The 22678-nt window shown below is 44.4% G+C and overlaps 1 long non-coding RNA gene across 1 annotated transcript in view; it reads right to left on the bottom strand.

Moving 5' to 3' along the window:
- Positions 1 to 22678, bottom strand: part of LOC142603495 (uncharacterized) — a 121195-nt gene that overhangs the window by 76781 nt on the left and 21736 nt on the right. The gene's annotated exons all lie outside the window — the stretch shown is intronic.

Genomic DNA, 22678 nt, shown 5'->3' with positions numbered 1-22678 from the left:
TTCTTTAATAACCATAGCTAGTGCATCTAGGTCTGCCTTTTTGGACACCAAATTCCAAGCTGTGCTTCTGTGCGTGGCATACAGGTAGCTTCCCATAAACATATTCTCCTTCCCCTAAACATATTCTCCTAAGCATTTGTGGAGCCAGCTCGGCCCCCCGTAGCAGGGGGTAGTGCCGGAGCACCTGGCTCTTCACAGTCTTTCCCCTTTCTTTTGTCCGGTGTGGGGATGCTCCTAGTCTCTCCTCAAAAGTAAGGCTCTGTGATGAAGACTTTACCAGTCAATACAGCCTAAGATGACAGATATTGAAGTCCAAAGCTATAATATTGCTTTTCCAGAATTTCTTTTTTTTTTTCCCCATGTAGGCAAGGAGACAAAATCCCTTCACAGTTAGTTTTTGCTGTGCAAAGCAAGCCCCATTTCAGCCCCTGGCGATCTCCTAAAACAGTATCTCTGTGACTTTTTCCAGAGCCACTTGCTACAGCATTTCTTGCACTCTGAGTGCCCATTTCCAGATTACTGTCAGACTTCAGAGACCTGGGCAAGTTTACCAATGGGAGTTTCCCTGTAAGACAGTAAGTCTGAGTGAAATAAAGATCCAGAAAACACTCCAGAAAACTGAATTCTTGATTACTTAACCAGCATTACGAAAAATGTGACTACATGTAACTTTAGGGGAGAATTTAAAGAATATACCAGGTCCCATTTCACCAGATTAGACTTCAATTTCTATTCTATTATAGTGCATATACTAAAACTTGGTATTTTCTTGCCTAAATTCTATTTAAAAGTGATCAGACTGTTGGCCTACCAGAATGAATGAAAGAAAAGCCTTATAAACTAAATTTTAGACTTCTTGGGTGCAGTTCCTTGAAGTCAGACTATTAACACCAGAGCATACTACTTCAATATGCACCTACAGTTCTTCAAGATGCACATGTAGTTGTCAATACTGTAGTGCCAGAACTTAAGCTGCCGAATGCAAGTAAAGAAATCAGGACTCTTTCTACCCTTTCTACTTCACCTGCGTATGCTGCATGAAGCTGAATGCTGTCTTGGAAAACCTGCTGATAAGGGAAAGGAAGCAATCTTGTCCGGCGCTAACTAACTTTGGGCAGAAATGCCCCCGCGCTGCGTTGCTTAAGGCAGTGGCCAGCGTGGCAGCCTCCCCGCGGCAGCCTGGCGGCAGGCACACCTTTCAGCAGACCTGTACATCAGCAATAGTAATGCCTAACACATGTGCAGCAATCAAGGCATTGCAGAGTCCTGTTTGGCTAGAGCAAGAAGCAGGCCCCAAATCTATTGCTTCTGAGGGCTACGAGAGAGAGTCTTGGTTACAAGAGGTTAAGAGGGCCCATCTATCCTCAAAGAACAGGACAAGCAGCAGTTCATGGAGACTGAAAGAAACGCAAGTCCTGGAGGGGAGGCTGTGGAAGTGGGGAAGCCTGAAGCCAGATTGCTTGTCTGTCTCTGCAGGAGCCACACCGCGGTGAAGCTCACCTCTGCGTTTGAAAAATAGCAATTGAAGAGTGGCCACCGTCTGAATGGGCTCACGGAGACACACAGCGAGCCTGCTGCAAGTACAGCTGTCCCACCCCTTGCAAATACTTTGCCTCTGTAAGAAAAGAAAGATGCCACTCATGCCAGCTTTCCCTAAGCATCTTTGGCACTGCTTCTTGTCCTTGCGCTTGTCTCATTAGGGAGAGAACGAAGGTACGATACTCCAAATAGGAACTGTTACCTACATTATGTCAAATCCTTCATAGAAAGGAAAAAATCCAACCGTGGGGTAGAAAACCCCTGCCCGTCTTCAATCAATCCTTGCTACCACCAGGCATCTAGTCAATTTTTATTCAGTCTTCTGTAGCCTCGACTTCAATGAAGTGGCACAGCAGGGCCAGCGCCGGCAGCTGTCGGGCCCCGGCTGCCAGCGCACCGGTGCTGCTGAGGAGGAGAGCCAGCAAAGTCCGGGGAGGACCGCGCAGGGGACACAGGAGTATTTCAATCCGTGCCCCAGCCCTTAATCATAAACTCGAGGTTCAAAGCCTTGCTGGGCTGCTGGCCGCTGATCCCATCTCAAGGTGATAGTCACCTCTAGCCTTTCTGCAAACTGCAAACCTACTGTCCATCCATCTTAAAGCAGGTTGACACTGGCTTCTCTACCCATTTTACAGCCAGCGAACATTTCCTATTGATTTATTGATTTCTGTCTGCCTGTGGAAGGAGCTCAGAACAGACTCTATGTGCTCTTGCAGCCTCCTGCATAGATTTTCTTCTCCCTTTTTCCCTTTTTATCCAAGCTGTGTTAGCAGTCTGTGGTGAAGCAGGAATTAGCCCATGCGGGAGCCCAATTTGCTACTGGCGAATGTGCCAGGCTTTTCTTCCTCTCCCTACCCGGCATGCACACCTCGACTCCCACTCTCTGCCTTCCATCTCCTTTTCCTCCAGGAAAGCTGGCAGATCCCTGCTTATCCGACCAGTTCGTCTTAGCTAAAAACCTCTGCTGGTTCCCTTCGGATCTTTTCCCTACCATTAGCAGGCGTTTGATGTGCACGTAAACACTGCTTGTAACTGCGATTCCTTGATTTCTACTGGGCCAGAGAAACAACTTCTTTTCAGAGTCAATCAAGAAAAGGGCACACTTTCCGACTGCGCGCTTATCTGTGTGAGTGCAAACCTGTGCATGTTTTAATAGACGTGTGTTTTATGAACTTCCGAGCCCCGTGAGGGACTGGATAGCTCCAAAGATTTGAATCGGGGAAGGGACATAGACTGCTTTCCACCTCCTAGTTGCCAGTCCAAACGCAACCCAGGTCAGCAGTGATTGAAAGTTGTTCCTGGCTGATGGCGGTTCAGAGCCTTACATGAAATTAGTGCGGTCGCAAGACAGCTCCCAGCGGACAGATGTCCACATCACAAAAAAGCAATCTGGCTTATCGCTCTCTGCAGAGAGGCAAGCGAGTGAGCGAGAGGCTGCTCTTTCTCCCCGGCCTCCAAGGTGGTACCTTTAAGCTCCGTCACAGCTGTGATGGTGGGAAACTTTTGCTGCTGGTGGCCACACTCTTCCTCAGCTGAGGAGCAACAGGCCACCTCACCCTGGCTCCAGGGCCAGCCCCAGCGTGGAGCGATGCTGGCGCTTTGCCCAGGTTGGGCCCCTTGGCCCATACTTTAGGCGAGTTTGGGTTCACCTTCTCACTCTTCTTCATCCTCCTCATACCTCAGGTTACCCGAGCAGGAGTCACACTCGGTCAGAGAGCAAACACAATGGCATGGCAGGGAAAGACGGACATTAGCAGGTGAGGGGCTGACGTCCGTAAATGCAATCTCACTTTTCACGCATAAGATTGATGGAGGTTTCACTACAGGCAACTTTTGTGGAAAAGGCCTTCAAGTTATTTGATACCTGCTTCCCAGACTCCCCTCAGAGTGCACACGCCTGAGCAGGAGAGACAAAATCAAACAGCAGCCTACAGAGCTGGCAAGCAAAATATGCAGCCTTGCTCTCCTTGCAGGAGATCACAACAGCTCAAATCCATATCTCCGCACTCACGTGTGCAAACCTCCCCTTTGCCACTCCCCGAGGGAATACATACAGGCAAATTCCCGCTCGGACAAAAGGGGAGGAGGAGAAGCCCACTGGAAATTGCTCCTCTCTCTTCCCTTAGAAGATCCGTGGGGGTTAATCACGTTTCCAGGCTGTGGGGGCTGACCCGGGCACAGGGCCTGAACGCTCACCGGCTCTGCCCGGACCAGGAAACTGCAATTTGTTTGTATTCTCCTTATCCCCCTTTTACAGCACTCCTTTGGCTCACCTTGGATTCACAGGAATTTTTGCTCCTTTATCTCCTTAGAGACTGGCCTGCTTGTGGCAAAAATGCCTTTTGTGGGCCCTAACCTGCCTCCCCGTGAACACCCAGAGGATGCGCTCAGCCCTGCTGGCTGGCCCCAAGCGAAACACTGCCTTCACACCTCATCTCCACTGAGCACCCTTCACAGCTGCTCCAGTTTAATTACTATCCCTTAGCATTTGATTTCTTGACTAAAATTTATTGCGCCACAGAAATTGCTATATTATTCTCTAATATTATGGGCTGGTACAGAGCGTCACGGACATACTTCAGATAGAGGGCGAGAGGTGTCTGCACCAAAGCTGTACGTGCTTTCCTTTGAAGAATCTGGCCTCGTGGGTAGGGAGCTGGTATTTTCTCCCGGATAACTTTGCAATACTTAGTATGAGACCTTGTGGACATGTGAGCTGAAAAATACATGAACATTTAGAAACGAACCCCCGCATTTGTGTTGCCTATTCTAATTTGTTGAAAATACAGCACTGATGAGATACTGGGGACTCCAAAATGTAGATTTTCCAAGCCTGAATTGGCAGACTGTGCAAAGGGAAAGTTACAGGTGTGGTTAAAGGATGTGTGACCGGCAGATGTCAGAGGCTGGAGCCTGCTCTTGTTTAAACTGATGTATTTCCAGCGGTGTCAATGAAATGATGCAGATTTACACCAGCACAGACTCTTGTCTGAAGTCCACTCTCTGCGCCCCCGCCCCAGGAGCAAATGTTTACAGGGTAACTAGAACTGTTATTTTAGGAAATTGCATCTGCTCACTTTTACATTGGGTCTATCCATATGTAACTACATGCATTTCAATAGGTTACTTCTGATTTACACTGCAGGCATCGTGCATTTCCCTAGCCCAACATTAACTATTTATTGATCTTCCCAGTACCCCTGTGAGGAAGGCTATTATTCCCATCATATAGACAAACAAGGATTACATTTTGGAGAGTGTCTGGATCTGGTGCACACATTTGGACCTCTTTTGCCATCAATTACACTTCTTACAACTCTTATTCTCCCACCCCCCGGCCCCCCTTTCCCCCCTGTCACCATATGTGTGCAGGAGAATGGAGAGGAAAAACAGCACAAACCATAATCCAGGTCTAAATGCAAGGTAAGTCTCTCTTAGGCTTATTTCACTTGCTTTCTCTTTTTTAAAACAAAAAAATCTCTCAGGCCTCTGAAATTTGCAGAAAGCTATTTCCAAGCCCTGCTGGTTTTCTGGTTGATCTGCTGCTGTTTCAAACTGCACGGAGACGGCGTGAATTTTTCCAGGTGCTCGGAGGAGAAATGGGTTGCACCTGCAGCAGGCAGGGGAGCAGCCCCACAGCCCCGCCGCTGCGAGCTCGGGGGGGCGGCAGGGGCAGCGGGCCGTTGCAGGCAATATGGGCTGATGTTAGCGTGTGTTTGATGTGGAAGGGGAATGTGATAACTGTGAATTAGTAACCAGGATGTTAAAGCTCAATCCAAAGCACACTGAGTACAGCACTAAGTCTCCCCTAGACTTCAGTGTACCTTGTATCACGTCGTTAATAACATAATTCATCAGTACAAGGTGAAGAAATCTCACAACAGCACAGTTCTTATTTCTGGATATGCTCTAAGATGCCTGGATCTCCCGCTCTGCCCCTGCACCTGCCACATACCAACCAAAAGTACCAGCACTGCACTGTCAGTAATGGCTTCAGGGTTTCAGACCATTGAACAGAGCTAACCAACAGCTCCAGGAGACCCCCAGCCCGAGACCCTGACCATTTTCCTTGGGCACTGGGGCATGACTTCCTTAATTTGTCCCTGGCAAGCAGCACACTACACCCCGTGCTGGCGTTTCATGGACCCCTGCGTCCCGCGTGTGGGATTTTCCATTGCTGCTTTCCTTCCAGTTCCCCTCTTCCTCTGAAAGGAAGCGATGGAGCTGCATCTCTCTGAGCTGCTGTGAGCACCAAACAGCGAACTCTAACTCACCATTGGGAACATGAGAGATGCAGCAAAGACCACCAGCCCTCAGCGCTGGCCTGGGCACTCCAGAGTGGAGTACAAGTTGACACATCAAATAAATACAATTGGCACATGATTTATTGATTATCCCCCTTCTGAAGACAGACCCTCTGCTGAGATGAGATTCATAGCGCATCACATCACTGAAATGAGCCCTGAAGCATGTCCTTCATCGCATTTTCACCATTGCTGCTTTCACAAGGCACCAACTTTTTTTGGTTTTCTATGTATGCTATCCAGCCCTGGGTACGAGCCAATGAACCCCACTGGTATGGTTCATCAAAAGGCAGAATTTATGACCTGCAGAAAATTCTGGTATTTCAACAATGTGATTCTTGTCAACTTCAGTGGGACTGTCTCATGACTTGAGGTCTCAGAGCTGAGCTCAATTTTGCAACAAGCTCCAGTAAATGGTTCGGCTGGCTTTGGCGATGCTTCTTCGCCCCAGACTGGAAGATGCAGCACAAACTTGTGGGAAAGCACTGAGGATAAAAGTTACAGTCTGCAGTATCAGCACATTTTAGGAATGAAAGTATTTACTAGATAGGCAGAATTTTACCTTTGTCACTTTGACAATCCTCATGTATTGGAATAAACTTCAGTCGCAAAGGATGTCAGTCAGATCCTTTTATGAATAAAGTGATCTGCTATATAGATCTTTTGTCAAATGACTTCAGCTCATTTACTGAGTCACTCTATTTTACCCATCTTGCTTTGAGAAGACATTAGCTTGATTTGGTTTTGTTGCCAATGATATATCTTCTCTTGCTTTTAGTTTTGCTGATCTTTCTCCTATCACTCTTGTTCTGTCACCTGCAGTGCCTCTCTTTACTGCTCAGTTACTCTCCCTGCAACCTATTTCATCCTATTAGGTGGACAGCTACAATTGGTGATGTGGCCCAGACAGATTTTCTTGTTCCTGATAATAAATGGAGTGTTCAGTTGTGTAACTCTGACCTTGTGTATAATTTTCAAAGATAAGTTTTGGGGAAACAAATGGGTTAGTCATTATAGAAATATTGTAAGGCTTGACAGAAAATAACATGGCAGAAAATTATGACAGAAATAGCAGAAAGCCACTATGAGGCTCTACAGTATCTAAATTATCTTTCTATATCCTAGGATTGATAGTTTTACAATTATTGTCTAAGTTTCAAAACTTCATCTCCCTTGGGTCTCCCACTGCTATTGTATTTGCTATTTTCCTGCAAGGACTCCACTTAGGCCTATAGCTCTTTTAATAATTTTTAAGAAGCTTTCAAAATATTTAGTCTATTTTTTATGTTATTTCCTACTAAAAATAAATATTTTGTACAAAGAAATTTTTCAGTGTTTCCCAATCTCATCTCATGTCATCGAGGATAGTAATGCTCAGGAGGGGTCCAAAAGAGTAGCATGAGCTGCTCCAGATAATACAGCACAGACCTGTAAGCATTTGCAATAAGTAGTGGGAAGCAGGTGGCAGAAAACGGAGGTACTGAGGACCACGGAGGAGGCAAGCGAGGACAGATACTCGTCCTGCCTCTGACAATGAGTCACAGACCAGTCTACTTGGCCTGATCCTGGTATCTTCTTGTGGTGGGGCAGCAACAGTCCAATAGCAAAGGCTAACTCACACTCCAGCTTGTTCGTGGGGAAAAAGCACAGTGCTCAGAGAAAAAAGCGCTGGGCAGTGCATCCCAAAGCAAAGCCAGAAGATGTATACCATCACCAGCATTGACGTTTGACAGAAATCAAACGCTAACAAGAAAATAAGCACATGTATTAAGGAAGCTTGTCTCTGTCCTGTCCTACACAGTCAATGGCACTGACTGCAATGGTACGTAACTGTCCAATCCTACTTACCACCTATTGCTGATTCTTGAATGACTAATGACACTTTAGGGTATTTGAGATATGTTCCTATTGATAGGAGTGCTTGTTGACTGTGTAGCGGTAATGAGATTGTTTCCACGCTGAAGGTAAGACCATTGAATCCCTGTGTGCAAATGTCGGGAGGTTTTTTGCCTCCCCTGCTGTTTTGAACGATATCTTGGCCATATTACAGCCAACATCTGCATGTTGCCATGCTTTGCCCCAGCAGCACTCCGATAGCGTAGGATATCTTCTGCCTATGTAGTCATTGCCATGCTCAGTTTACCTTGTTGCAGCACCTCTACATTTGCAGGTAGTTGTGTCTTGACTGCTTGTCCGCTATTTATGAACTGCACTCATTTGTGTGTTGTGTTAGGAGAACAACCCTACAGCTTGTATAAACTGCTGTAACTCTGTGGTGGTCCTTAACTGAAAATCTCTGAATGCAACCAATTCTACTGAGGCTGTTAAAGAGAAAAACAGAGTTATATATGCTCTGTTGGGGGCCCTAGGACTGGATTTGTGCATAACAGGGAGTAAAGTGGTCTGATCCCAAGATCCTCCTTGACAGCCCTGTGGTTACTCTCCTGATGGCTACAGTCACAGTCTCTTTCTCTCTCCCTTCCTTCCCTTCTTGCCTCCTTACATGCTGCTGTATTTTTCCCCAGGACTTACAGCAACCTGAAGGATGGCTTAAATTCTGTTATGTGGCACCATGAATATAATACAAGTGGGACTTGATTTACTGAGGAGCTCTGTAATTTTTTTATTGTGCTATGCTTTTTGTTCTCTGGGTGTAATTGTTGCCTCCAAAGACACACAGCATATTGCTAGGTTTGAGAGGGGGTTGCTCCTCCTGCCCATCTTGGGGGAGAGCATGTGGCATGGCGTCTGACCAGGGTGAGAATCACCAGTGCACTTTGCTGGTATGGAAAAGGGACTGCCATCCCTGGCAACTTCACCATGTCAAGGCAAGTGGTGGGTGATTGCTCAGTACAGCCCTGTTGAGAAGATAACTTTCCTCAGCTTTACCTGAAAGAATGTTAGGCTCATTATAGGCCTAACAGCAGAAGGTGTCTCTCCTGGCTTTCTCCCAGGGGGCAAGATGACCCTAGGACACTGCAGGCAGATCTGCACAGAGAAGTTGCCAGTGGTCCGCTAAAAACGATTGCTGAGCAAGGAAACAGCACCTTTTCTGCTGACGCCAAGGGCAGCAGTGAAAGGTGGGACAGATGCTAGAAAGAGGTAACCCTTCAGCAACGGGGCAGAGGCTCACTGGCGTTTCTACTGCCATCTCTGGCCTCTTATACCACTTTCTGTCTGCCCTTGAAAAAGTTACACGGGGACATGTTGCCAACAGAGCATCCTTGGGAGGTGAGGGAAGATTGTGTTACGCTGGAAAGTATTAATGGTTGCATCAATCACAAGCCTGGTCAAGGCAAATAGATGTCCTACTCACCCTTCATTCAGGCTGAATGGAAGATGCAATTAAATGGCGCTCATATAGCGATAGCAGGAACAGCAAAAGCCATTATCCAAAGCCTGAGCAGAAGTGTGTGGGCTGACGCACCATAATCCTCAGCAGGAGAGAGACAGGCAGAGAGGCGCCCTGAGACTGGCTCAGGAAGGCAGACGGCAGCAGGCAAGCGCATGGAGAGCAGCGGGGAGAAAGGGCGATGTGGAGCGTCCAGGTGTGAGCAGAGGCAGCGCTCCCTGCATCCCAGGGCTGCCGGGCAGGCTGGCCTGGAAACCCTGACCTGAAAAATTGCCTCTGCCTGTGTCAGGGAAACAGGTTTAGACTGAAGCAATAACCATCATATATAACCGATTTCACTTTTTGGGAGGGGGAAAAGCCAAGGAGAATATTGGGTATTTTATTGGGGCCAAAAAGGTCTCATTAAGCTCATCTGACTGTGGGAAAAATATTATCAAATGTGCTAGATGGATGGCATTCACCACATGTAGATAGTGCAGTGTACAGGTGTGTACCCGATTTAATGGCCTAAATTGTCCTTAGGTCACTAGAGAGAAATTATAGGCACTTTTAGGGAAAGCTTCATCTTTTCCTAGAGAAAGTGTCTAAAATAGGTCAGATGAATTGGGCTTAGAACTGCCTGCTTCTCTCTATTGACATTCACAAGAGCCTAGACAACAAGCTGAGATAGAGATATCCACACTATATATGTCTAAAGTTAGGTAAGATGAATCCCATCCAATAAGTCTCTGTGCCTCTACCTGCAGGCAAGGAGGGGAATGTGAATAGTGATTGATGAGAGAAGCATTGAATTTCCTACAAACATTCATCCACTCTTCCTGTGAACCGGCTTTGGCTGCATTCTCGTGTATTTGTGCTTTCCATTAACACTGTATGACAGTACAAATGCTAGTGGAAGGCAAGTTTCATGCTTGCACACACAAAACTTGTGGGAAGAAGACTGTCAATTTTGTCTCGCAGGCTTTTTGCACCAAAACTGATGGCCATATTTACATTCAGCTAGGCTATCTACACGAACTGCTCTGAACTTCTGACCTCTTTAGGCACAATGAAAGATAACAAAGATGAAGGCTGTATATTTTCTTTGACAGAATTATGAAGGCCAGGACATAAGTCATTTAAGCAGAAAGGGTTGAACAGGCCACGGGGTGCCTTGCCTGCTGCAGAGAGAAGAGCACTCAAACTCGTTCTGTCAGGGAGCCTGTGGATGCTGATGGTGGAAACGTAGGTATAATCTGCATGGGAACAGGAGCAAGATATTTTCTTGTTGGAGATGGTGTGTGAGCCAGGGCCAAGTCACCCTCCTAATTCTTCCTGTCGTTTCTGAAAGATTCATTTCCTGATGCTTCTGCTGGAGAAATGGGCTCCGTATCCCAGGTCTCACCTTGTCCATGAATGTATCAGGAGCCATCCCAGGGGTCAAATTCTTCTTCTGCTCACAACCCAGGCAAGCCCATCATCTTTAAGGGTCTCACAGAAGCATTAATAAGAAGAAAAATATGGCCACCATCGTGTTAGTCTGCTTGTATTTTTATGGGTGACTAACACGTACTTTTCAAAGTATTTTAGGTATGCTCTTGACAAAGCCAAAAAATGTTTTGCTATTTCTCAGCTGCTAGTAACATTTTAAACCCTACCATCAACTATCTGTACACCATAGATTTTCTTTAAATAACTCTTGGCAAATGCTTGACATCTGTTTTCTCTAATTAATTCTAGCAGTCATCATACTTCACTGCATATGTTGAAAGCTTTCAAGGATGATAAGAGCTACCTACAGCATTTCAATCATGGGACTTTGTATTGTAAACACTACTCTAGGAAAGCTTTAGGACAGTTCATTCTAAAAAGTCAGTGAGAGGTGTTCAGGCCTCTGAAAACCAAGATGGAACACCTGCTGCACGTGAAAATAATGACCAGATAAATTAGGAAGCAGTATTTCAAAATGCTGCTTTTGTTTTTATTGCAATTATATCCTGGATTACAATGAGGCAATAGTCAGGAATAAAGGGCTTGTACCAGCACTCTTTCCTGTGAAACTATGAAACAAAAAAAGTTCTGCCCTAATCTACATTCAAAGCAAAAAGTAGTAACAGATGCAAGAGCACAAGGAAACGAGAAGGCAATAATATCATCCCTAGGTATTCCTATACCCCCCAAGTGCACTATGGCAATCATACTCTGAGATGAGAAACCACTCCAGACAAGCACGTGCCAAAGGGTGCGCCTGTGTCAGTGCTGACCAGACCCATCCCTGCTCCCATTTCTGCACAGTGGATTTGGTTGTTGTCCCCTTATTTCCACCCACACGCCTGCCTGCCGCTTCCCATTGCGCTCTCACAGCCCGGAGGTTCCCGGTGACCTGGGATTGCCAGCAAACCGTGGGGCCTGCCAGAAGCAACAATAATCACTCTTACTGCAAAAAGAACACAAAAATCAGCATTCATAAAAAATCCAATCAAAAATGTAATCACCCCTTGTATGTTTCGTAAACAGAACAACAAAGACCACTTAGGTAATGTGTCAATGAGTAGAAGAGTTTTTCCTTTTGGGAAAAAAATGTCCAAGTGCTGCACAAACCTTATTAATTGCAAGTAATCAGAAATTCTCCCCACCCATAGTGCCTTGAGCCACACCAGTCACCTGGCAGCCCCCCCCATAAGCCCTGGGCCCTCGTCATCCCCAGCAGCAGGGCTGGTGTGAGGCAGCGAGGGGCCGCATCCCGCGAGGAGCGCAGGAGGGGAGCGGGGAGGAGGGACAGGGAGGAAAGTCCCTGTTCCCCTCTTTCCGCCTGCGTGCCAGCCTGCGGCACTGCCAGCTGGGACTCTGGAGTGGCATTTAATGCACTGCACAACGTGGCGCTGCAGCTGCTGAGCTGTTGAGCAAAAACAGCCCCCAAACTTTCCGCTGTCAGTCTTTAAGACCCTCGTGTCTATGTTAGCAAGTCCTAACTCACCTCTACTAACTCTACAATGCTCTGCAAGTGGTGTACCACAGGCTTCTTGCTTTGCGTTGGGGTTTCTGGTCCTCTGTGGGTTCTATGTTAGGTACGCTGGATTCAGAGCTGAAAAGCAGCATGAGGAAAAGGCACAAGTTGTTAATATTTGTTGGGGTTTTTTTTCCTTGCAAAACTCATAGAGTGCCCATTTCCATGTTAATACATTCCAAAGTGTCTTCTCAATGTTAAGTGTCCAATAATGGCAACAAAATCCAGTAAAGCTAACATGTTACAAGGATACACAGTAAATCAGACAATTTAATGAATTCATAACCTTTCATTTTATTTCCTTCCTGTGAGATAATTTTAGCCAGTGTCAATGGGATTTGTAGGAAGGGGGAATGAATAGTGATCCTACCTCAACCAATAAAACAAAATCCTAATTTTCTGTCTTTTATCTTTTCCCATTCTTTTGTGTGCCTCTTTGGCCTTGTCAAAACATATCGTTCAGTTAGAGACTAAAAATATTTTCCCATCGATTGGGGTTATTGATTTTTTTTAATCTGTACTTTGGCTTAGAGAGCTCGGGTGAAGGGTGAAAGTTCACCGGCTTAGTCCGCTGTTTTATCTGGACAGCAGAAGAATGTATTGGCAGCAGATTTGATTTACCTTGTTGGTCAGCTGTAGTCACTCCAAGCACTGCAGACAAGCAGCAAGCATATTTTGCTGTCTATTTTATTGTACACGGAACTTCTTGAAGGTCCAACCTCTCTATTGATTTATCTCTCAATTTCCAGTGGCCTGTGTTTCCATTCTTATTAACATAAATGTATCAGAAATCAGATTCCCTCTCAAAGATATATTGATCATTTATGAGCTTTGAAAAAAGTCCGACATGTGATGCTATACATTTCAGTCATTCACTAAGTTCATAAGATTCATATATACCGATTAATAAACAAATGGAGAGAAAAGTGGAATAGAACAGTATATCTCACAGTGGTGTTATAGAATAGGACATGGATATATCTGGTGTTAATATTTAACAATCTTTTCATACTAAAAAAATTGCGGTTTTTACAAGTGAATATATGTCTAAATCTTTGAGGGTCATGGTAGAATTGCTTCTTACTCATTTTTGAGCAATTTTAAAACAAAGAGATATCTATCACAAAAAGATAACTATGAAATTCTGATTTCATTATGAAATATAAATTGTACCACATAGTGCAAAATATTTATCATTTTCCATTATGTCTGTAGGATGCATTGAACATGCCAAGCCCTTTTCTGACAAGACTTGCTTGCTTGAAGCTTTTCATATAATACCTATACATGCTGGTATATAAATACATACAGAAGAATGTTCTTGTCCTAGACAATGATTTTTGGAAGATGTCATTAGCAAAGCTCTTACAACTACCCAGTATTTCTGTCACAGTGAGTCCTGCTACTTCACATCCTGGGGAAGCCCTGCTAGCAGCCCCAGTGAGAGAATAAGGAGGTGGGAAGGGAAAATGTGATGGAATCATTCTCCTCTGAAGAAACCCTTTTCCTGCACTTGTGAAAATTATGTCTAACTACAATTATTAAACTACAGCTTTCAGACAAGTGTGGCATCCTGAAACTGCAAACACTAAGTGAGGACATTTAGCAGGCTCCCTAAACACTATCTGCTGAATAAGTGCTGCAAATCAGTGCAAAGATTCAAAGGTAACTTAGATGATTTCTAGATTTCTTAGACAAATTCAAATTAATTAGGTGTACAAAATATACACAAGGTAACTCTAAAGAAGGTCTAAGTCACTGCCATACCAATTGCTTTGTGGAGCTCACTGAGTTTGGCGCATCTTCCAAACGCTTGTTCTTTCAGGAAGAAAAAGTCCTTTGGCCACCAGTCCTTTGGTCTGGGAGTGACTGGACCGCAACCACCTGAAGCACTTTCTTCAGCTCTGAGTGCCCTTTCCCTGGGCACCCACACTGCCCCTCCGACCTCTCCTAAACAACCTGCAGATATCATCACTCAGCAGCTGTGGACAGCCTTTTCTGTGGATACCTACTTAATCAGGGCGCTTCGTTCTCCATTTGAAGTGAATCTCAGTCACAGGCATGGAGTCAGAGTTCCTAATCCTTTAAGGGCCAAATGATCTTTCTTTTGCTCTCTCTTCAATAGCAGCCTCTCTCTTTCAGCCTCCCAGGTACTTTTAACCTGCCTGCCTCTCAGGGAAGGGACAAGGAAGCTTCTCTTTGCTGTAGAAAGCACGTCTGTGCAGGCTCAGGGCTAATGCACGTGGAAGTTTATTTTGCTACAGCCCTCTTCTGAGAGGAGGGAGAAATGGGGAGGGGTATTTTCCTCTACTTAGCCATTATCTTCTCAGATGCAGCGAAGCAAAAGGAGCTTTCCAGGAAGGACTTGAATGAAGAGAGCACTGTGACCTTGCGGATGACAAGTAAATGCTCATGCAGTGAGCAATGTCAGCTCCCCATCCTCTTTGTGGCTGGAAACATCCTGGAGGGCTCTCTCAGACAAAATGCATTTCCCAACGCAAACCAGCTTCCTGCATTCTGGATGGTTTCTAGCTCTGGCAGCAAATGCTCCAAATCTGTGGTGTCAGTTTTATTTTAGGTTTTACTTTTGCCAACAGTGCTGTGTTCTTGAATTTGACTTTGCTCCACGCTTCAAATATGCAGACTGCCTTTTCCCACTGTCTGTCTCCCCTTGGACTTCCAGGAACAGGAGGATGCCTGAACATTGTACTGTCCCATTCCCTATGGCCTTCTCTACATGACACAATGCACGATGGTTGGTACCACAGACTGGCTTCCTTCTCTGCCACTTACTGTCATGACTTGCTACATGCTTGCTTTCACACTGGTTGTTTTCTGGTCTTTTTTTCTTCTCACATGCAAAGGGAACAGCTGGAAAAGGCATTTTTTTCTATGAGTGGGGGAATCGTATCAATATTGCATAATCTCTCTCCATTTTCAGTAAGTCTTCATTAGATAGCCATACTGGGATCCCCAGGTGGCATATAATAAAGCCCCTCTCCATGACAGAAACATACCCATTAACAAATTTTACATTTTCCTTTCTTCCGTTGCTCACCACAGAAGCAATTTCAGTACGTAAGAGCCTGATTAAGTCTTTGCAGGACTGGAATGCATGCTGTCAAAGGAAGTACTGTCAAGACTAAAGGAATGAGCTATTGGGCATCTTCTGGCTCTGAAAATTCATTTTTAAAATTCAAGTAACTTGACACAACAGACACTATTCTGTTTAGCAGTTGTGACCACGGTCCTGCTAGGCGCCCCTAAATTTGAATCTCTTTGTTACCTAGAGTAGATAAGATACAGCAATGATTGTTCAAACATACTGTATCAGAGACCTTTGCACAGGGTACTGCTACTGCAAAAACAATCAGTACCTGCAAAAGCTATTTGCTTTGCCTAGGCAACAGCAGGAGCTGGACACGACGACTCACGCCACGCCAGACAATGCGACTGCCTGGTATCTCAGAAGATATTGTATTCCATTATTGTACTATATGATCCTAAATACTGTCATAAACTGCTAATATACTAATGTGTTCATAGTCTATTGATTGGTACTGGGAATACTGTTCTGGGTTACTCTAGCTCATTTGTAATACTGCATATAAGCAGAATTTCTTGGAGCGCATGGCATGTAGGAAAAGGGATTCCACACATACTTTATCTTACCATTGCAGCATTAACGTTACAGTTTCTTTTATAGTGTAATAAAAATAATTTTATTTATAAATCACCTTGCTCTCTTCAAGCATTTGGGACACCACACAAAATTCCAGAAATAATTTAAAATGCATTAAAAATGATATTAAAGGACCACAGCCTGAAAGTTTTAATAAAAAACTGATCAAGGGTGTCAGGGGGAGAGGGCGCGAGATGTTATTCATATGGGGTCAATAACAATCAAACTGAAAACACAGTTAAAATGTTTTGAATATTTTTAAGACAAGGAGACAGAGACCGAGGGAGACCTGGAAAGGGAGAGGCACACTGGGCCCACCTAGTGAAACGGCTTCGGCCAGAAGAGGGGCAGCAGGGAGATGCAGGCCGTGTCTGGACAGGAGCAAGGGGTCGGTGCTGTGGCGTGGTAGGATGCAATCTCCGTTTGTTGGTGCTGTCAGGGGCCCTAATCCTCCTCCTCCTCCCCCCAAGGCTGGTGCAGGGGCATGTGCGCTGCTTCCACAGGGCTGGGGCTCGCCAGGGCCCAGTGCCACCGACTTTTGCCCTGGTCACTGTCCCGTTGGCAAGGGGCGAGGACAGCCTAGGACACAAGGCAGGACATGAGTAGGAGTGCCCTATCCAGGGGCTGTCGCCTATTCGGTTTACCACTGAGGGAGAGTTTGGATTCAGGCAGGGTTTACACTGGTCCAGGACTGAGAAGTGCAAGGATTAGACTGTTTTTACCATTAGTGGGTCAGACTTTCAGGTTAGACCGGTCACTGTCCCCAGGGAGCTGGGCATGGTGCAGCGGGGAGGCTGTAAGCAAATGATTTGTTGTATGCTGCACAACCTGCGAGTAGCAGAGAGAGCTGCCTGCAAAGTGCCCTGAATGGAAAGCCCAGCAACTGAGCCTTACGGCCACGAGAGCACACACTGCTGCTGAGCAGCCCCACAACCTGATCAAGATGTAACCTGCAGAAACCATGCACGAGGCACAGCTTTTGTAAACCTGCCTTTCTAAGCATGGCTGCTGTACTGAGATATTAATAAACTAAACACTGTTCCTCTGGAGATATTAGGTGATTGGATCACAAAATCTGTTGGATTTTTTTAATTGCTTGAAGTTGCTTGCAGAGCTACCGACGCAAACTGCATTCTGACTTATGGACAGCCTTCAGTCTGGACCTGATTCTCAGAGCCTGTGAACACCTCGACCACATATCTATCACACATTCATATACTATGGTTTTGTGAAAATAGCGTTCTTTTCACACAGTAAAACATGAGCAAGTATATGTGAGCAGTGTTCACGGCACATTGTATCAGCCCTCACTCTCAGATATTATTGATACATGCTCTAAATTTGGAGATTGAAAATATCTTTTACACCCTCACTAAAATATACCATAGAAGGGGTAACTGATTACACAAGAACTGCAAATGCCTTTCCAGATTGTATTTGATAAATGTAACTACATATTGCTAGGTTTACCTTGTATTTTATAATCTAGGATAGTCTATAGTCAGGAGCATAAGAACACTGTTAAATAGAAAAGGTTTTTTCTAGGAGGATGGGCATGTGCAGTAGGGGTTTGCAGTGTTGCATGCTGTCAGTCAAAATTTGCTAGCAATGTCATTGAAGGTCAGAGTCCCGGTATCTCTGCAATCAAAGCTGACAATGACACATTCACTAGATAGACATAAGAAAGGCACTTTTCCACTTACTGTCCTGGAGTAATAAGTGAAAAATGAAAACTTTTCTTTTAAATATACTGTACGTATTATAACAACATAGGTTGGGATTTTCTTCACTGAAAGGAGATAGGAATGATAAAATGGAAAACCAAGTAACACCTGTCATTTTAACTAATTGTGGCATACTGGTTTCCAGTGATTTCCAAAGGTTGATAGGTGTGGAATCAGACTAGAGGGAAAGAAATGATGATTACAAATGCAGAAGAGAAGTTAAACTAACAGGGGTAACCTATGCATATCAAGCAGCAAGAGAGGCTAGAAAGAAAATAATGTAATCTCTGATTTAATCTACTGATGTGAGAATAGAGCTAATGCTTTGTTTCTTCAGTTCACTATGTTTGCATTTACACTAATGTTTTAGTTTGGAGCACAGTGCACTTTTGAAGCAAATTTCCAGTTTTCCCCACTTGCTAAGTTTTGATTCATCTCATTCAGCGCACAGAGCTAAGCCAACGGATGTGCTGGAGAAGTGCACTGTCAGCTCCAGGCACTGATGGATGTTAAATCCCTGGGACCAGACTAGAGCCAATCTGACAAAAATCCCCTGAAAGGCAAGGAGTGAAGACGTCAGGTCCTCAGCACCAGCTACAGATCTGTTCCTGTTTCACTGCATCACTTGCTGATGTAGATCCTATGTACTTCAGCTTCCATGAGGCTGCCAGAACCCAAATTTGGAGGGAGAAGCCTGGGCCAAACCAAGGTAATCCCAGACATAACACGATGAGGAACTTGCCAAATGCACATTTTACTGGGAAGGGACAGGTGCTCAAAGCAACCACGTCACACGGTGCAAGAACCTGTTAAATGTGACTAACATTTCAGCACTATCAGCAGTGCAGGTAGAAGATGTAGAAGATCTGTAGAGGAACTCATTACCAACTCCCAAACAAGCTGGTTCCCAAAGGGAAGTTTTTAAATGCAATTTTTTTTAAAGTGTTGGATGCAACCAATTAGTTTAGGATCTAAAGGCTGCTTAGGTAGCACTGGATTACAGATGCTACATTGGGTCATTGTACCTAAAGTTCATGTAAATACTAACATAATCAATTTTATGCAACGTGCTCCTTATGTGACTCCTAGAACATTTTGGCTGACCCCGGAAAGCAGCTGAAGAATCAGGTGTAAAACACTTGCTATTCAGCTCCAAATACTGGACTTAGAAACAATTACCTGTGACTGTGTAGCTGAACTGTTTGTACTACTCAGACACAAAATAGTTGCCATGACCTCTCACAATGCCGGCTTCAAAGTATCAGTCCTGTCTTATACTTTTCCCTTAGAACTTCACTCTAATTTTCCACCAAGGCCCACCAAGCCCTCACGTAGGATTCAACAAAATCTCCCTTCAGTGTCTCATCTCAGCTACTACAAGCTGTGCTATGGGCACATGACCAAGAAGCCCATGGCCTTGCTGTGCTTGATGCGCCCTCGGAGCCAGCTTTCATAAAGACCAAAGTCAGCCACAACTGATTTCTTGTTCCCAAGACACAGAGCAATCTTCCTCTGTGTGCACACAACAAGGGGGTGACAAGACCAGAAATTATATAGGAAAACCAGGAAGAGAACGAACAAAACCAGAGATGGACTTCAGCCAAAAAAGAGGGTCAGTAAAAACGAGAGGGAAATTGGGAGAAGAGAAACAAATTACAAAGAAAAAGAAAAGACGAGAGAGAAAGGCTGAGAGTGAGAGAGGGTATCCTCAAAGCATTCACACACCAAAGACAATCTTGTGGCTAAGTTACTAGACTGGGTTCCTTTACTCCATCCGAGTTCCTTTACCAACTCTACACCTACACAGCCATGTGACTATGGGACAGACACAGTTTTATACATTCAGTTTCTGACCATATGTAGATATGAAATGAGGATGGAAACACAATTGACTACAGCAGGAGATGTCCAACCAGACATCCTGAATGAAAGTCTGAAACGTTTGCCTCCGAGAAAATACTTCGAAAAACACAATTTCCCCTCAAAATTCAGTCGCAATCGCAACATTTTTCCATCAGTTGAAATAACATTGAACTGTCATACAGACAGCATGAGAAAACAACAGAGAAAACAATTCAGCATCATGGGATGGAAGTTTTATTACCAGTTACATAGAAACCAGGCTTATTCAGAGAAAACTGGCTCATTTTATGTTCTCATAGCTGTGAAACCAGTATTTACCTAAGAACTTACATTTCTAGTAGAGAGCAGGACCCTGATGTGGTCTTTGCCTTCATGGGCTATTTTTTCCCTCTTGAAACTTAGGACATCTCTGCTAAATTACCATGCCAGCAAAGGAAAGCTTGCCTCTCTCAGGAACCCACTGGATGCTTGAGTTATTTCACTAGTCCAGCTGCCTTTTGTGGGTCTTCTCCAGCTCTTAGCCCATGCATCCTCCCTAGGAATACATGGCTGGGTTTGATGGTTTCCAGCTATGTGCCTTGACTGTTCAGGAGCCTTGGGGCCTCTTCCTTGTTTTGGATAGAGGCCAACAGGGGCTTTTTTCCACTTTTTATCCCCTGTTCCTCAGCATCCTTCCCTTAGATCCCTCCAAGAAACCTCAGCCCAGACACTTAGCTGGAGCAGTATATAAAGGCAGCTCATCTTTCTTTTTTTTCCCCAGCTATTGTAATAACGACACCCAGCACTCAGGTTCAAATCCTGCTGGTCAGAAATACAATGTTCATATTTCATCAAGACAAAATAGGAACCTTGTTGAATTTGTAGCTGTTTTGTAAGCACAAGAATCTTGCAACTGATTTCATAAAATTAAATTCCTGATAGAGGAAAGAAGTGTTCACAAGAGAAGGGAGTAAACAGGGCTAATGTCTTGCAATGGTGAGTTTCACACATCCACCTGGGAATTTGGCACCCAAACAGAAGTTTGGAAGAGCTAAAATGATAACATAAATCACCTGGCAATTTATTATATATATTCTGGAAGATGTCACACAATATAACTGCATTAATTAAAATGGAATTAACATGGGGCATCTTGCCATACCTTGCAATATATCAAAGGGTAATTTGGAACATGACTTCTGTCCCCACTGTAGTGCTCTCAGGGTACTCCCTACTTCAGAAACAGTTGCTGGCTTAAGACTTCGTTTGTTTCATTATCAGCTGGAGTTAATTTTGGAAGAACCATTATGCTTTTAAAAAAAGACAAGTAACCGATAAACACTGTGAGCACTACCCAAAAAGTATCTTGATTTACTTTTGTGTTCACAAGGCTACTGCTACTACAATCTGGATTTTAGTTTTGCAGCCAAGGTCAAGTACTAGGAAGAAGTGCTACTTATGGGACACTGAATACTGTATGCGACTGCTTTTGTTGCAAGTAAAAACTCTCTTCCTTCCACCAACAGAGTAGGTAGAGGTTGCAAGTATCTTCTGACTTCCAGTACTCTTAACATTAAGAAGGAAGGGGTGCCCTAACGAAATAAGGAGCTGGGCTGAAAGAATGTGAGGTTCTTAAAATAAATTCCTATGGGGGATCTTTTTATATGCTTTCTTGTTTCTAACCCCCTTAGGATTCAAGTCCTCCAGTTCTTCATCTTCAGCAACAGGGAAGGGATGGAGAAGAGGAGAAAGAAGGGTACATCAAATATCAAAACACTAAATCACCAAAAAGGAATTGCACCAATTATGCTACGTGAATGAAACTGCGCCAGCACCGCTTGATCTGTGACAACAGAAAGGAACACGGGGAAAGTAACTTCTCATCATCCACAAAGAAGTTCATTAGAATAAGGAAAACAGTGTGATCCCCTAAGCTGCTTTATCTCTCTCTCTAATTCACTGAGAAATTCTGCTAGTACTCTTGCTTTGATGGTGACAAGCACTGTGTGCTTCACCTGCTGCTAAGTATTCAGGATCAACTTTTGAAATCACAGCAGTGTGAGCACTCTGATTTCAAATAATGTCTGCTTTTATAAATACCATTTTCCTTGTTGCCCTTAAACATTCTGCCAGGCTTCCAGAAGAGACAAATTCTGTCCTTGGATGAACACAGCATTTTCGTCTTAGGAAAATGGGAGCTGCATTCATGTGCATCTGATGGCTCAGTTTGGCTCTTAGCCCAGGACTGAATTTTTTCTGAGATGATTTTAGAAATCGGTTCCACTGTTTGAATCCGATTTTCTTTACAGCAAATACAACAATACCCCCCAAACCAAGAAACCTAATTAGGGTGCTATGTAGCTGCTGTAATAATCAGCATAGCTTCTATTTATTTACACAATGAATGTTTGCATGGCTCTGTAGGATTTGCAGTGAGGTAGTGTGTAGTCTCCCGCTGTGTCTGGCACTGTAAAATTGCATATTGCAAACGAGGGAGCTTCTCCCAAAGAATTTAAGTCTGCAACAGGTGACTTGCCCACTTTTTGTTACGTGACCTAAGCCATTAAGGCCTGTCCTATACACAAAGGCATGGAGAGTGTTGTTTGATACTGATTTAATTAAATTGGAACAACTTTTGCATGGGAGTATTCATACATTGGTTTAATTTGTGTTGATGAATTTACAGGCATGAACTAAATTTGCATAATCAGTCTTAGGCTGCCATAAAAGAGTACAAGCACAAAAATTGCACCAGTTGGCTAAGTGGATATAAATTAACCCTGAAGCCCTCTCTGGGCAGAAGGAAGCCTCAGGAATACTATACATCTGCAGAGAAAAGCATCCAACCAGAGCAATTCTATTTATTATTTAAGGATTAACAATATAAGATTAAAAAGATGCAAAACCAATTCAAAAGTACTCTAAAGCTACTCTGTGTTGAAAATAATTTCTTTAAAAAGTCACACTTTCAAATGCAGATGTTGGAGTTGCAAGTCAGCTCAGACTAACCTTGTGGCAGGAGTTCCCGAGGAGCTGGTAAAGGCTGTGCTCCTCCACGTGCGCCTGCTCCCTGCAGCACCCCCTGTTCATCCCAGCGTGGAGCTGGACCCACGCCACACCACCACCTCGGTGCCCCCCAGGACAGAGGGATGCAAAGAATGAGACCATCCTCTGTCCTGGTCGCAGCCACTCAATAATTCATCTCAGGAGCAATAGGGCAACAGAGTTCTGATCAGGTGTGTGCACTAA

This window comes from Balearica regulorum, chromosome 12, assembly GCF_011004875.1.
Source record: "Balearica regulorum gibbericeps isolate bBalReg1 chromosome 12, bBalReg1.pri, whole genome shotgun sequence".
In the NCBI taxonomy this organism is placed as follows: Eukaryota; Metazoa; Chordata; class Aves; order Gruiformes; family Gruidae; genus Balearica; species Balearica regulorum.
The sequence above is the reverse complement of the archived record's forward strand: the minus strand, read 5'-3'. Positions and strand labels throughout refer to the sequence as shown.